Consider the following 15,754-nt stretch of genomic DNA (forward strand, 5'->3'; position numbering starts at 1 on the left):
CACACATTCATAGGACCACAAAGGTCAGAATGTACTAACTCAAGAGGCTCCTTGGCTCTATAACCTTTTCCAGTAAAAGGTCGTTTAGTCATCTTACCTTCAAGGCAAGACTCACACACTGGTAAAGAATTTTCTTCTAACTCACTTAGAAGTCCATTCTTCATCAATCTCTCAATCCTATTGAGATTGATGTGTCCTAAACATAGATGCCAAAGGTGGGCATTTTCTTTTGAAGAAATACATCGACGTTTGGTTTGAGTTACGACAGTTTTAAAAAAATTATGTGTTATGGAGGAAATTAATGGCTAACGGCCTTAGCACATATAAATTAGATTCCAGATTTGTAGTATAATAAAAACACAATCTTTATGAATAAACGCTTTATCCACATTAAAAGAGATAGTATATTTACATTGCAATAAACACTTTATATAAATGAGGTTCCTCTTAAGTTTGGGAACAATATATACATCATTCAAAACTATAAACCTATTATGTAAAGCTAACTGGAGCCCTCTCACTGCCACAGCTGAGATGACGTGTTTGGTGCCTACTCGCATCATCATCTCACCAGCCTCCAACTGTCGCCAGGATCTAATCCCCTAAAAGAAGAACAAACGTGGTTAATGGCACCCAAATCAATTATCCAGCCAGAATCACCATTCTCCACTAAACAAATTTCAAGTACAAGTAAATCATATTTACCTTTATCAGCTTTGGCCTTAGCCTTGGCTGCCTTCCTCTCTTTCAGATAGCGAGGACAATTCCTCTTCCAGTGTCCATCTTGTTTGCAGTTGAAACATTTTCCTTTTTCAACCGGTGGACGCCTCTTTGGGGCGACAAGCGATGGGTTAGCAGACGTCTTCTCTTTTCCCTTACCACCCTTCTTCTTCTTCTTCCCCTTTGCAGAGTTAGAAGTAGAAGGTGTAGACTTCGTCCCTGAGGTCGAACCTCTATGGAACGTCATGGAGGATGAAGCAATATTTGCCTCACCCTTCTTCCTCTCCTTACTTTTCATTAAAGATTGGTAGGTCTGCAACTCGTTGAAGAGAGTTATAAGGTTATATTTCACTTTGTTAAGAATCACATTGTTAACAAAGTGCAGGAAGCTCTTCAACAATGAATGCAGGATTATGCTAACCTGGCTGACCTTATTGATGGTAGACCCATTCAACTCCGCCACATTGAAATGGACCATCATGTTAAGCACATGTTCACGAATAGAGGTGCCTTCTTCCATTTTGGAGTTGAATATATATTTAAGAGCCTCATGCATAAGTTATTCAGATGGTTGTCCAAATATCCTCCACAGGGACTCCATGATCTCATGCGCGGAGACCATAGGCTCATGTTTCTTGGTCAAGACTTCAGAAAGACTTGCCAAGATATAGGCTCGAGCCTTCTCATTCACCCGTGTCCATCGCTCGTATGCCTCCCGAACATTTTGAGCGGCATTTGGAGCTGGAATAGGAGGACAAACTTCAGTAAGAGCGAACGTGAGATTCTCGATGATTAGGATCGTTGTGATCATATGTTTCCATGTCGAGAAATTATCAACAGTTAATTTTTCGGCGCTTAGCAAAGCAAGTGTGGTTGTTGCCATTTGAAAAAGTTGTTGCTGAAAATACGAACAAAACTTTAGTAGATTTTGCTAAACCACGTTTAACCGATCAGTTTGCAAAACATTTTCAAGTACCCTAAGTGAAAGACTTATATTTTGCAATAATGTCCCAGTGAGACAGAACAAATGTCACCGGTTAGGTGATCAAATGCCCTTTCGCTAGGATGAGACATTCTCAACCATTAGGCAGAACCAACTCTTGGAACTGAACCTAACAGCCACCGTTTCTCGGTCCAGAATTGTTAACCTTTAACAATTTCACGTAAGTGTGACCCCTTACTTTCGGTGCCAGAGTCCCGCCCTAATGAGCCCATCGTAGGGAAGAAGCAGATTAGGACAAGAGACTAAGTTACCTTATCCTCTTACATGAGATCAAATAAAAAAATGCGCAATATTGCCATCCTTTAGGGGGGGACACTCCCAGGGTTCCTCGAGGTGATCCGCAATAACTTTATTCAACCCAATAAGGGAGACCGAGGGATATGTTGTCGCACTTCTCGCTCCCACTTATTATGAACACTCTCTCCATCCACCTTGATATTGACCTACCCAAACACCGTCTATTAGGGGGACACGCCAAAGATGCCTCGAGGCCAAGGGTGGATCTCACAGTGTGGACTATTTAGAAGAAATGTGAAAGGTTTAAGTGAGGCATCTTATGCCCCAAGTACCTCCCACTGAATGTTCTACCTAGGGGTTCATTAACCTAGACAATCCGACTACTGATTTTAGCCCAAGTCGTATTTTTCAAAACTCTGCTCATAAACAACATTTGTCTATGAAATATGAATAAGTTTAAATAGTCACATTTAAACACTTTAATGGACTATCCTTAACTTGCATGCATGCATCAAATCTATCTAATTCACCATTCCAGGTAAGTTCCCAGTTAGGGGTGTAATGTTTCCATCAACTTAAATACCCCAGCCTAGACAGAACCCGCCTTAGAGAAAAGGTCCCTTATAGATAGATTTGCTACACTTTAACCTTTTATTAGCCAATTTAATCCTATTACACTGATTAAAAGATTAAAGCCTTAGGGTTGCTAATCATATTAGAACCGTGATATTAGGTCTATGTAATCCAAGTTTTAAACATTTTAAAACCATGAATTAAACCTAAGTGAGCATGCATGTCTTTCTTATTTATTTTAGTTCTAATTTCTCTTTAACTTTTAAAAAGAAACAACTAAAAAACCATTGCACACAACAAGGTGTTTATAACATTTATAAAGTAACCTATGTGTCATGCTTCATGCAATGACCGGTCATTACTATACATAACTTTTATATAGCGCGTAATAACCAAGCAAACATGCTATCATTCACCCTTATACTATAACACTTATAATATAAAGATGATGTATGTCAATGCTTTTTATGCATGCATAAATATAACTCTTATATTATATGATGCATGAGCATGCACTTACATAATTAAATCATGCTTCTTTAAATTATAACAATTACAATAAAGAGAGGATGCATGACCAATGCATAACCTAAGGTGGGATTTACTATATGTGCATACCATATGACATATAAAAACCATACATTGCATGTAATAAATCAAGGATTAATGGACCAGGATGAGCCTTTACAAAAAACCAGAATGAAATAACCCTATATATTACGTTTTTCATCGAGCAAAACGGATCACAGGCGAACTGGGTCTTGAACCGCCAGAAGGACTCCATCGTGTAGTAAATTCCGAAAGTAGACGATCGCCCAATGCGCACTAGACGATAGACACAAAAACTAAACGATCGCGTACATGACAACGAGGCTACGAAGCCTGATCGTCTAGGTGATCACTTAACGTGACGACAGGTAAATAATTTACTTTGCGTTACTAAGCGATCGTTTGGTCAGTTACTAAGTGATGAAGCTTGCTGAGCTAAACAATCATCTAGTGTACGCATGTGTGTTAAATGATACGTGAGCATCCCATCGTCTACACGACCCGATACTCAGTGGTCGCTTACCCATTGTCTACACGATGCGATCAACCCTTGATCGTCTCCTTCCTCGAAGAACTGCAACTCTTGCTCCGATCTTTTTCACAAACGACTCAAGACTCAAATAGACTTTGAATTAAAAACTCGATAACAAATATTAATGCCCAAAAACGCAGGGGCCTTTACAAACAACCGCAAATGTAAAAGAATTAAATTAAACCGAGGCTAACATACACGAAAACATCCATTAATTCACACATCCACAACAATTTAACGATTATACAAAGTAGATATGCACCCACCAAGAATGTATATGTAATTCATTGCAACAATAAAATTGGAATATCAGAACATACCTCTGATACCAATTGAAGGAACTCCTAACGAAGAGCATCCATAAACGTATTCGGATATTTTCCATTTCATCGTGACCAAAATACAACATATACATTCTAACAAACAGTTATGCAAATTCACACTAATTAAAGGCATGCTTCGAACAGTAAAATAAAAGGGAAAGAGTTTTCATACCAATTGAAGACCCTCTTCAAGCTTTAAACTCAGATGCAGCAGAAGAACCTCTATGAGAACTCTATCGCCCAGCAAACTAGTCGGCTGCAGCAGCACGATCGTCTACACGAAAGGCAGCAACATGAACAATCACGAACAAGTGAACAGCAGCGGGGGTGACACCACCAAAATGGAGCCCTTGGTATTCTCGGAGTGAGAATCCAGAGTGTGGTCTTTGGTGAATTTGGTAGAGGTTGGAGAAATAACTAATCGTGTAGACGATAAGCAAATGGGAGAGAAAAAGAGCTATCGTAAAGCTATGTGCTTATCGTTTAGAAGAAGCTACACAATCGTGTAGTAAATGGTAGACGATCGTTTAGAAAAGGCAACACACTATGCGATCGTTTAGGAAAGCTAAGTGGTTGTTTAAGGATAATAGTGCGATCGTTTAGGCGTGAGTTGTGCAATCGTTTAGATGATAAAACTCTATCGTATAGGCTCTCGACTATGAGATCGTTTACGTTTCCACACCGATTGCCAATTTTTTCGAACTCTTGCAAAATGAAAAAAAAAATCATTTTATTCTTCGGTTACAATAACCGACTTTAGATTCTCCTACCAACGCACGACCGGGAGAAGTTTTAGGCCAATTATCATATAATTAACCAATTTAATAATTAATGAATATAATCATATTATATTCTAACCTTATAGTTTGATATCACATATCTACTATAGTAATTTCTCCTCTACTTGATATAAATCATATTTATATTTATTTTCCTCCAAAATAATGTATCTCATACATTTAGTCAATTATATCATATATAATCGAACTCCCTCTTGTCAATTTAAACATTTCAAACTAACTCAAACAATGATTTTCGACTTTATCCTAGCTACCCAGGGGACCTAATGGGCCCTGGCTCGAAGCTCCAACGGTACGTGAATAGCTGACTAAACTCTTTAGCCACGAGATCCACCATCCATTAACTATCAAGCATTCCACTAAAGACTAATAGCTGAACTCTTCTTACCACAGATATATTTCTGTGTCCATCGGATATAACCAATCATGAGTACGATAAACCTTCACAGATGCTCGTAAGTACAGCTGGACCAATTTACCATTTTCCCACTGTAGTTACATCTCACTTCTTAAGTACTACTGATTCCTCTAATGAACAATACAACATAGTCCAACTATGTGTGAACACCTCTCGAGCCAAGAGAAGGTGTGTGGCACCACATCGTCCAAGCACTGGAATCAGTCCTTAAGGGAGCTATCTATCTACTTACCCTTGCCTCGGGGAAGGAGTGAATTCCATCTTGTGTAGCTGAGTTCCCAGCTCCCAAATCAGATGAATCCCCAAAATGGTAGGTTTGAATCGGCGACCTGGCCACTCGCACTCATACAAATCAAAGGACTGCCTTCAATGCCAGGAGTTCTCAACTCACTCAAGATTGAGGTCATGTAACCTATGGTCATCCTAGTGAAGTGAAGTCTCTGTCATAAACGGTGTTATATAACGAGACGTTAACACTTTCAGGTCTTACACAAACTCTTTGTATAGGATGCCCCCCTCGCATGTCCCTAACACGAATGATTAGGATTAGACCATCTATGACAAGTCACAACACTTGTGACCATTCCACAAAGCGGGCCGCATCCGTAGCGTTACCAGGATAAGGTTTCCCTCCTATATCCATATAATACAGACCATTTTGGTTATCCCTTAAGACATGATCCACTTGTATGTCACCCCATACATGCTTGAGTTACATACAAATAACTAGAGATTTTATGTTTATTGGTTTGTGGTAAAGCAAATAAAAATAACAACTGAGCAAAGTCAAGATGTGAAGTAAATATCATATATTATACAACACAAGTGTTCGTACAAATTGTTTACAAACTATAGGACATGAGACTTTAGGGCATCAACCCCAACACTAAGTACATTCATGATCCTTCTAGACTCTTATAGACAATTCTAGACCATTACAGAGAAACCTAGAGTACGTACATTTGAAGAGGTGTTGGGATGTTCTAGCATGTCTATGAGCCTTCCAGAGTTATCTGGCACATTTCGACACTGTCTAGACTCTTCTAGTGACTTTTGGGACTATGTGGGGCTGTCTAGCCCATGCTGACACTTTGTGGGGCTAACTAGGCCCTTCCAACACAATGTGGGGCAGTATAGATGCTTTTGATGCGTTTAGGTGCTTCTTGTGGACGTTCGTGTTGTCTCATGGCTTCTAAAACCAACTGGGACTGTCTAGGCCTTAGGCGAGAAGTCAAGTCATGTCTCATGCCTTCTATAAGCTTCCAAAACCGTTCAGGATAGTTGAACGCCTTCCCGTGTCTTCCAATAGCGTCTAGGTTGTGGGCGCGTGGATAGAGACGGTCGCACGTCTGGGTGTGTGCGTGCAGCGTTGTGCGCACACCTGGGCGTCTACATCTATGAGGCGCACATAGGGACGTGCACGCAAATTCGTCTATCTGTGGGCCGCACAGGCGTTGCCACTCGTGTGCGTCTGCTCTCGCACACTTCGGACAGGGGTGCGTGCTCGGCCGCATGTCTGTGGGCTTCCTTGACCTCACACGAGGCCTTGCCTCTTCTAGGCGTGTGCGCGCTCTTGGTTGTGCACACGTTGGCGCACATGGGTGCTGTCCTTGGCACCTGTCTTGTCGAGTTGCCTTGCCACGCCCTCGTATACCTGCACCTGAGCATGTGAGCGCCCTAACCAAGGCACTTCTGTCTCGCCATGCTACCTTGCCACGCCCTTGTATGCCTGCACCTGGGCATGTGGGCGCTCTAATCAAGGCACTCTTGTCTCGCGATGCTAGCTTACCACGCCCTCATATGCCTACGTCTGAGCATGTGGGTGCCTTAACCAAGGCAGCCATGTTAGTTTTGCCTATCTTTGGGATGCCTTCCGTTGGGTCTTGACTCCCTTATGGCCATGCTATTGAAGTCCCATGTCTCTTAGTGGCGCGATTTGAAGAACGATTTTTGTGAGGTTTGACATTATGCTCCCTTATGTGGCCACCTTTTAAAAAAGTAGTGTTTGTCTACACAAATACTTTATCTTTTGGATCATAGAAGTAACCACTTATTGTTCCTTTAGGGTAACCTACAAATAGACACAATTTTGAACGAGGTTCTAATTTCTTTAGATTTTCCTCAAACACATATGCTAGGCAACCCCAAATCTTGAAATGACGTAAACTACCTTTACGACCATTCCATAATTCCAAAGGTATTCTAGTAACACTTTTGGATGGAACGCAGTTCAAAATATAAGTTGCAGTCTATACTGCATAACCCCAAAATGAGTCAGGTAAGGAAACATAACTCATCATAAATCGAACCATGTCTAACAAGGTTCGATTTATCCTTTATGATACACATTCTGTTGAGGTATACTAAGTGCTGAGAGTTGGGATACAATTTTATGTTTTATAAAATAGTCTTGGAATTTTAGATCTATACACTTTCCACCTCAATCAGATCGAAGTGTTTTAATTGTTTTATTTAATGCATTTTCAATTTCATCCTTGTACTCTTTAAACTTTTCAAGGTCTTTAGACTTATGTTGCGTTAAATAAACATATCTATATCTGGAATAATCATCGGTAAAAGTGTTGAAATATTCAAATCCTTCTCTTGACTTAACATTCATCGGACCATAGAGATATGAATGAACAAGTTCTAAGGGTTATTTAGCCTAACGACCTTTTCCAGTAAAAGATCTTTGCCTTCAAGGCATGACTGACGTATAGGTAAAGAAATTTTTTATAACTCACCTAAAACTCCATTACTAACTAGTTTCTCAATCCTATTTAAATATATGTGTCATATTCTTAAATGCCAAATATGAGTATTTTCTTTAGGAGAAATTTTATGTCTTTTATTATGAGTTACAATAGTTTTAAATAGTTAAATATTTAGGAAAGTTTTGATCGCTAACGGTCTTAGCACACAGAGATTATTTTCGAGATTTGTAGAACACATATGTACTCCATTCTTGTAAACAAACACTTTATTTACATTAAACGTTAAAGAGTAGTTATGTTCGAGCAAACATTTTACGGAAATCATATTATTTTTCAAGCCTAAAACCACATATACATTATCCAATAAAATATATGATTTATATAAGCAGAGTTGAAGTCCTTCCACTGTTGTAGCTGAGACGATGTGCTCAGTTCCATAATGCATCGTCATATCCCCAGCCTCTAGGAACTAATTTCCTGAAACGAAGAACAAACGTGGTTGGTGGCGCCTGAATCTATTATACAGGTTGAAACATCATTCTCCATTAAACAAGTTTTCAATACAAGTAAATCGTATTTACTTTGCTAGGCTTTCTTATTTTCTGCTAAGTATTTGGGAAAATTCCTTCTCCAATATCTCTTTTGGTTGTAATGGAAACATATTCTTGTTGTAGCCTGAGCTTTCTTGCCTTTTGGGACTGCAGTTGGTGGGTTAGCTTTCCCTTTTTCCACCTTCCATCTTTCTTCTTCTTCTTCCATTTTTTTGTGTCGGAAGAGGAAGACTCGGATTTAGTTCCAGATGTCGAACCTCTGAAGAACTTTTTGGAAGACGAGACAATATTTGCCTCACCCTTCTGCTCATTGACTTTCATCAAGGATTGGAAAATTTGTAGCCCATTGAGCAATTTCATCAAGAATTTGAGGATACAATTGATATAATGTATATAGATACATTATAATACAAAGTTAAATTTCAATACGATTCAAAATTGTACTTTATAATAAGAAAGAAATGAATATTTGAATGAGATTTAAATATTGTTTATATGAATGAAATTTGTATAAAACTATAAGTTAAAATAATACAAATGAGATTCACATTAAACCTATATGTTATGTGATAGAATGTGATTTAACTGTGATTAAAATAATATTATATATGTGATATTTAATAGTTGATAAATAATATTATATATGTGATTAAAATAATATTATATATAAACCCTAAATAATATTATATATGTGATATTTAATAGTTGATTAATTAAATGTTAGTTAATTAACATTAATTAATTTATTTTATATACATGTTAGTTGGTTTTATATATATATATATATATATAATTAATTAATTAATTAATAATAAAATCAGAATAACTCTCATGTAACTATCTCCATTCATCCTCTGGTGCAAATGACCAAAAGGAGGAGGATTGATAAATAGCAATAGTTTTTGTAGAATGTTAATCTCTCTGTAAAATCTTTCCTCTCAATGAACTTTGTTTAACATAAAATACGTTTCCCTTTCAAAACAATAAACCCAAACATCCTTGGTGCTTATTCGAGAGAATAACGTGGTAACTGAATGGTAGTGTCCTTGTCAGGCTTACTGTTTGTGTTGTTCAGTTTGTGTTTTTGTGGAGACAAACACAAGGAGAGGATTTACATGAAGAAAGATCTATAAGGGTGAGTTCTTCTCTTATTTTCTCCTTAAAAGCATGTTGTAATCATATATGTTTATCCTATGTCTCTTTGCATGTTTATCTGATTTTTGGAGTTCTGAAAATTGATAAACACTGGCACTGTATTCACACGCTTCCGTTTTGAATTCAATTCCTTTAGTCACATAATAATTAAAATTCATATAGGCACATCCTTTCAGATAGTACCCAACCATTCACATAATAACTATATATTTTTCAAATAATAAATGCAAACTTTCCAATAAACTCTTTTTTGCCTCATCTTTATTTTTAGAATATCGTGGTAGAAATAATTATAGAATGATAACCGAAGCTTTTTCATTATTCATAAAGAAACCATTAGATCATGGCAAAATGAAACCTTGATAATTCATGAACTTATTTTCTCTGATGAAAATGTATGATTGTCCTCGTTAAAGTTAAACTCTGATCTATTATTATTCATTAACAAATATATTTGAGAAGTCAGATATTCATAGTATTTCGAAATTTACATTTTTAAACAATATTGATCGGTAGATTTATTTCCAACACCAACAAATATTTGGGTTATTCTCAAGTTTAAACTTTGAATACATAGGAATTTAGTTTCATTTTCTTTGAATACATAGGAATTTAGTTTCATTTTCTTTCTTTGTTTTTTTTAGGAGACGGGTGGGAGAAACTACAAGAAGTAAAAATAAATGAGATTTATGTTGGTATATAAGAAACATAAGTGGTTTTGAATGGAAATGAGAGAATAACAAATGTGAAAGAATGGAAAGGTTCAGGAGGAAATATTTGTTAGCATAAATACTTTATATCTATATTGAATAGATAAACCCTATAATCATTCATGTCAATTTGTCAAGAATATATACATACTGGATTCCATTAAAAGATTGATGATGACTAAGTGGCGGTTATTGTCTTCCTCAACCAAAGCTCCAAATGCCCTAAGTGGGATCTTTCTCTAGATGGGATTAAGAAAGACCGAATGCTTATTGCTTTGGTATATTGGGGACCATAGCCCTAAGGTCTCTTTATATACTAGTTCAATTAGGGTTCCCATTAAACCTTAACTAACTAGGAATAGGTTTCTATCCATTGAGTTCATACTCAATTAGAAATCTAGGGCCTTAATTAATTAGATCACATAATAGGGCCCAATCCACTAAAATAACCCAATGTGATAAATTATTAATCCACATACATAGCCATACTTTAATTAAACATATTATTATTTAAATATGTCTAACAATCTCCCACTTAGGCTATGTCTGTGTACCTTATATAATTAGATCACATAAACCTTGAGCGCGCATAAACAGGATATTTCAATAATAGAAATCCTCTTTAGTTCAATCTGGTCCATCTCCTGTATTAGCATGGAATCAAGGCGGCTTTCGTCACTACCCTTGTAACTAAACCTTCCTTGATCACCAATTCCAATACATTCAATGACATAGATAAAGTATGGATGGATAGCATGGAAACTACATGCAAAGTGATCTAAATCATGCCTGTTTCTAACTGGTCCAAATTCCTTAATGAGATCATTCTAAAAAACTTTATGCTAAACTGCATGCATGATAAACGAGTTCAAATAATAAAACATAAACCATCAACTTTGTTCTATATAGAAAATAAATAAAATAAGGTCAAAAAACATCATTAATAACAAAATCCCACTAAACCATGGAATCAGAAAAGTGACTAACACCCATGTGAGTAATATGCTCATGAAAAACTTTATGTGGTAAACCTTTAGTTAATGGATCTGCCACCATAGAGTTTGTTCCTATGTGTTCTATCAAAATTTGACCATTCTGAACTCTTTCTTTAACAACCAAAAACTTTACGTCTACATGCTTTGACTTCGTGTTGCTTCTGTTGTCGTTGGAATACATCACTGCCGACTTATTGTCACAAAATAATTTTAATGGTCTTTCTATGCCAACCACTATCCGCAGCCTAGTGACAAAATTTCGCAACCATATTCCATGATTGGATGCCTCATAACATGCTATAAACTCCGCAGCCATGGTAGAAGAAGTCATAAGTGTTTGTTTAACACTTTTCCAGGATACAGCTCCTCCAGCCAACATGAAGATATAGCCTGAAGTGGATCGCAAAGTGTCTTGACATCCAGCATAATCAGAATCAGAATACCCAATGATCTCCAAAACTTCTAATCTCCGATAAGTGAGCATATAATCTTTTATTCTCTATAAATACCTCATAACCCGTTTGGCTGCTTTCAAATGATCCATCCCCAGGTTACTCAAATATCTGCCTAACACTCCAACTATGAACGCAATATCTGGACGGCATACTTGAGCATACATTAGACTTCCAATGGCCGATGCATAGGGAACCTTCTGCATCTCCTTAGTCTCGAGTGTGGTCTTGGGGCATTGACCTAAATGAAATTTATCACCTTTAGCGATTGGGGTATCTCCCGACGCACAATCTTTCATGCCAATTCTACTCAAGATCTTTTCTATGTAGTTTTTTTGTGACAATCTCAAAATACCTTGAGAATGATCTCGCAGTATTTCAATTTCTAATACAAAAGAAGCATCATCAAGATCCTTTATCTCCAAATTTCTTTTGAGAAATCTCTTAGTGTCATGCAATAAACCTACATCATTACTAGCTATGAGTATGTCATCGACATATAACACCAGAAAGATTGATTTACTCCCACTAAACTTGTGATATACACAATCTTCCACAATGTTCACCTCAAAACCAAATGAGGTTATCACTTCATGGGATTTATGATACCGCTTGACGAGAGGCTTGCTTGAGACCGTAGATGGATTTCTTTAATTTCATACCATAGACTTTGAATTACCAGACACAAAGTTTTCTGGTTGCACCATATAAATGTCTCATCAATGTTCCCATTGAGAAACGCAGTTTTACATCCATCGGTGTAGCTGTAAAGTGAGCTAAGTATGAACCTAAAATTAACCGGAGAGAAAGTCTCTTTGTAATCAATGCCTCTTTAGTAAAATCCTTTGCAACAAGACAAGTCTTATATCTTTGATATTCATGTGAATCCCTTTTTGGTTTTAAATATCAATTTACAACCTATGGGTTTCACTCCTAAGGCAGTTCCAAACGTCATTGTCTTTTATTATTATTCCTCTTCATAGCACACTTTTGAGAGTTAGAACTTTGTAAAGCTTATTGAAAGTTGATTGGATCATTTTTCTATTACGCCTACATCATCCCTGATGTTCTTGAAGAAAACACAATATAATCATTCTGAAATTGCACTTCTTCTCTCTCTAGTAGATCTTCTTAATGGCACTATGTTGAGTTTGAACCTTCAGGTTCAACAGGGGACTTCAATGTTGTCTTGTTCTATAATTGGTTCAATAATGAAGTCAGGAATTGAAGCCTGAACATCATTTATCAATATCAAGGATCTAGCATTTTCCATCTCAAACAATGATCTAGAAGTGGATCATAAAACTGAAACCCGAGAGTGCTCAGAATACCCAACAAATAGAAACTAATAGTTCTTGAGTCCAATTTTCTTTCATTAGGCCTATAAGGCCTAGCCTCAGCTGGAACAACCCCATATGTAAAGATGCCTAATATTAGGCTTCTTTCCTGTCCCACAGCTCATAAGGGGTTTTAACTACTGCTTTACTAGGTACCCTATTAAGGATATATATTGCAGTCTTTTAGTGCCTCACCCCAAAGGGATTCTGGAAAGAAGAATGACTAATCATACTTCTTTACCATATCCTTAAGTGTTCTATTTCGCCTCTCCACTACACCATTCGTGCTGGGTTTGCCCGACATAGTTTATTGCAAGAACAATTCTACATTCCTCTAGGTATTTGGTAAAGGGCCCGGACGTTGTTCACCTGATCCATCATATCTATCGTAATATTCCATAATATTCACTACCATGATCAGATTTGACAGCTTTAATTTTCTTTCCAAGTTGAAGTTCGACTTCAGCTTTGAAAGACTTGAAAACGTCCAAGGATTGAGACTTCTCATGAATTAAATATAGGTACCCATATCTTTGAATAGTCGTTTATGAACGTAATAAAATATTGCTGTCTATTCCAAAAGGCCGTAAGGAATGGACCACAAATGTCTGTATGTATTAGTTCTAAGACGTCTGAGCATCTGTTGGCACCTAATTTTCTTATGCTTGTTTGTTTTCCCTTAATATATTCCACACAAACGTTGAAGTTACTTAAATCAAGGGAATCAAGAATTCCATCTGACACAAGTCTCTGAATTCTCTATTTAGAGAATGTGACCTAAACGCTTGTGCCATAATATAGCGGAATTCTCATTTAATTTACGCTTTGTACACATGAATAAGATAACAGGATTTTGTTAAATGAAGTAGAAGCATCAAGCATATATAGATTATTAATTAAAGAACCGGTCCAATAAGCTTTAAAATCTTGAAAAAGACTAACTTTATTATTTCTAAAAGAACAAGAAAAACCAAATTTTGTCCAAACTGAAAATATGAACTAAATTCCGTCTAAATGATGGTACAACAAAAGTCTCATTCAGATCCAAAATAACAACCAGTTTTTAAAAGTAAATCTAAAATTTCCAATAGCTTCAACTGGAACTGCTTTGCCATCGCCCACATAGATGAATATTTCAGCATCACTTGGCGGCCGACTCCAATAGGCAACCCTGCATTGATATACTATTTTGAGTAGTAGCACCAGAATCTACCCACCAAGTATCTGTAGGTACGGAAGCTAAATTAACTTCAGAACAAACCAAAGTAAGAAGTTTATCCTTTTTAACACACCATTGGTGTACTTGGGGACAATCTTTCTTGAAGTGATCTTTCCTTTTGCAGAAAAAACAAGGATTTTCAGTAGCTTGTTTCTTGTTTTTATTCTGCTGAGATGTCCCTTCTGCAACATCCACAATTTTTCTTTTCTTCTTATCACGAGAGCATGTTGCCAAATGAGCACTTCCCGTCCTTTCTCTCTTAATCCTATCTTCTTCTTGCACACATTGTGAGATAAGCTCATTAATACTCCATTTATCCTTCTGAGTATTATAGCTTATCTTAAACTAAGTGAATTGTGCAAGAAGAGAGATAAGTACCAGATGCACGAGTAAATTTTCATTTATCTCGATATCAAGTGCCTTTAATTTACCTGCGAGATTGGACATTTCCATAATGTATTCCCTTATGTTTCCATTTCCCTTATACCTCATAGAAGTTAAAGAAGTCAAAAGACTACTTGCTTCCCCTTTCTCATTTTTAGCAAAATATTTCTCAATTTGAGCAAGGAACTTATTGGCATTTTCACTTTCCGTGATAGAGCCCCGAAAAGACTTCGGAATGGAGTGCCTAATGATCATCAGACACATGCGATTTGACTGTTCCCACTTCTCTATGTTAGCCGTATTTGGCTGTTCCTCAGTAGAAGTAGGTTTATTGGTCCTTAATGCAAGGTCCAAATCCATACACCCGAGAAATATCTCTAGGTTTTCCTTCCAAATCTTGAAGTTCGATCCATTCAACTTAGGGATTGAACTCAGATTTCCAGATATTTGAGTAAGACCAACTGAAACAATAAACAACAAAATATATGCTCACAATTAAAATATAACAAAATAATTTCACATATGTGGTGGGTCCCTTTAACAAGATACCTAACACAACATTGATGTCCAGCCTTTGGGCAAAAACACCAACTGTAAATGGTACTCTCAACGTAGTAATCAAAGTACTAAGAATTAACTCTGTCAAAAAATAGTCTTTCTTTGGACCGACTATTTTTCACATGAGCAATCCTTATAATTGCCACGTACTCATTACCACATGCATATCCACAATTTGGCCAAATAATTATCTTACTTTAAGCCGATAATTATCCGCATAAATTCATGAATATGCACATCTTATATTTCATAATTAAAATGACCTAGATAATAGAGGCTACTTTGGTAACATATTATTTTGACCAACTCAATCTAAAATATAAGACACAATAATATGATAATATTATTGTACAAAAATGAAAGAGGAAGAACACTAAATAGTCTTTACCAATATTCACTTAATAATTGCATACACATAATACAATTAAAGCAACAAAACATGTGAATATCGCTAAATATCATCAATCAAATTTAAATTTAAATTCACCACATTATCGATCATATTTAAATTTAAACCATAGCAT

The sequence above is a fragment of the Benincasa hispida genome, chromosome 9 (assembly GCF_009727055.1).
Source record: "Benincasa hispida cultivar B227 chromosome 9, ASM972705v1, whole genome shotgun sequence".
NCBI lineage: Eukaryota > Viridiplantae > Streptophyta > Magnoliopsida > Cucurbitales > Cucurbitaceae > Benincasa > Benincasa hispida.